This window comes from Rhagoletis zephyria, unplaced genomic scaffold (assembly GCF_001687245.7).
Source record: "Rhagoletis zephyria isolate East Lansing unplaced genomic scaffold, Rhagoletis_zephyria_1.1 Rzeph_scaffold_01470, whole genome shotgun sequence".
Taxonomy (NCBI): Eukaryota; Metazoa; Arthropoda; class Insecta; order Diptera; family Tephritidae; genus Rhagoletis; species Rhagoletis zephyria.
In genome coordinates this window covers 80,781-82,726 of record NW_016158554.1, presented here as the reverse complement: position 1 = coordinate 82,726, position 1,946 = coordinate 80,781, and the positions used below count along the sequence as shown (strand labels likewise).

Below are 1,946 nucleotides of genomic sequence, written 5' to 3'. Positions count from 1 at the left end.
CCACCCGGCCGCTCTCGAATATGAGAAAATCATAAATAAATTTTAGAAATAACTCAACTCCCGAGCCACTTGGCGGATCAGATTTAGTGTATATAATCATGAAGAAAAAAATTTATGCATTAATTGGAGGTAAACCCTATGAATTGATTTATGCAAAAAAATCGTTCAACATTTTTTTTTTTAATTTATCGCACTTTAGATCTAGGTGTATGGCATCTCCATACCAAGTTTTAGTACTCTACTATGAACACTTCCAGACATATGCAGTATGATAAATTTGGTTTGTATGGGAGGTGCCACGCCCCCTTTTCTTATAGCTCCAGTTTTTCTAAATAGTATGCGATTGGTTTCGTTTATCTCCATACCAAGTTTCAGTACTGTACCATGAACACTTTCGGAGATATGCAGTATTGGAGGTGCCACGCCCCCTTTTCCAATAGCTTCATTTTCCTCCAAGAGTATGTGATTGGTTTTATACATCTCCATACCAAGTTCCAGTACTCTACCATGAACACTTACAGAGATATGCAATATGAAAAATTCGGTTTTTATGGGAGGTGCCACGCCCTCTTCACTTAGCGGTATTAAATATAGTGTACGACCTATTCTCATACCTACCAAATATATACAAAAAATTTCATACAAACCGGTCAAGCCGATTCGTAGGAAATCGACCACAAACACCGTGACACGAGATTTTTATATATTAGCCGTTTATCATTCAGACGTTTGACAACCTTATACGGACCTTCCCAGTTGCCCGGTAGTTTTGGGGACAAACCTTTCTTCCGTTGTGGATTGTACAGCAACTAGGGATGTGCCGGGTATCCGGTAGATATCCGGAATCCGGATTATCCGGCCGTTTTTTGGTTATCCGGTTATCCGGCCGGATACTGGCTAATATCCGGCCGGATTCCAGATATCGATTATAGAAGATTTAATTTAGAAATTTAACTCAGATTTTGTATTTTTGTAATCCAATTTAATAGTATCTAATTAGTAATCAAAGTTTCCGCATTATCGGCCAACAACCTATTTCTATTTTCAACATAAATGTTACCCGATGCACTAAATACTCTTTCCGAGTTCGCCGAGGAAGGTGGCGCGCAGAGATACTTCATTGCCTGTGTAAAAAAATTTTGAAATTCTTTGCGGCTATACTTTCACCAAGTTAAGGGATCTTCTTGTCTGGATATAAGAGGTAGCTGCAAATATTTCTCTATTTCTAGTTTCATGTACGTTCATGTACGTTCGCTGCCTTGTCTACCAATCGTTTGGCTATCCATATCACTAGAAACACTAGAATCAGCATCAGAGCCGTTGGCGATTTCCTCAAATCATTGGCAAATATCTTCGTGAGCTCGATCTCCGATGGAAGCGTTCACTATAGTTCGGCATTTTTCATATGATTCAACTGGTTTCTCCATGGTAACTGATTTATAATTTCGAATAAGTTCATCAACAACCCAGTTTTTAGCTTTATTGGCATCAGAAAAAAAACGAGTTTTGAAACGTGGGTCACAAAATGTTGCAATAGTGAAGCATTGTCGTTGTTGAATGTTTAGTCCTATAATCAAGTAAATTTTTTTAATAATAGTTCTATAAATACTTTTGATAAGTGAATCGCAATTTCATACCTTTTGCGACAGAGTTGCATTGGCTTCAGTTTATCAGGTTTATTCAGTGAAATCGCTGGATAAATTTATTAGAAATGTGTAAACGAGTTTCCATACAAATTTTGGCAGCTCATTTATAAAGTTTACACAATTATAAGTTTATACGGTTTACATTGCATTTGATAGTCGTTTGACATGTGCTGTGGACCGTGTAAAGTGCTGTTTGAAAATGATAAACAAAGTGAAAGAACAAGGGCCTGGTAATTTAAATAAAAAGAAGCAATGAGCAAGAAAAGAAAATAATTCGACTTCATTTTAGAACTAATAAAT

General features: G+C 36.8%; 1 long non-coding RNA gene across 1 annotated transcript; it reads right to left on the bottom strand.

Annotated features, from left to right (window-relative positions):
• Window positions 1–1,244: 1,244 nt before the first annotated feature.
• LOC108364134 (uncharacterized) lies at window positions 1,245–1,678 on the bottom strand. The gene is made up of 2 exons (XR_001847704.1): window positions 1,638–1,678; window positions 1,245–1,567 (listed from the first exon to the last, which is right to left on the bottom strand). It is a non-coding gene; the product is annotated as an uncharacterized LOC108364134 (long non-coding RNA).
• Between the last annotated feature and the right edge of the window lie 268 nt (window positions 1,679–1,946).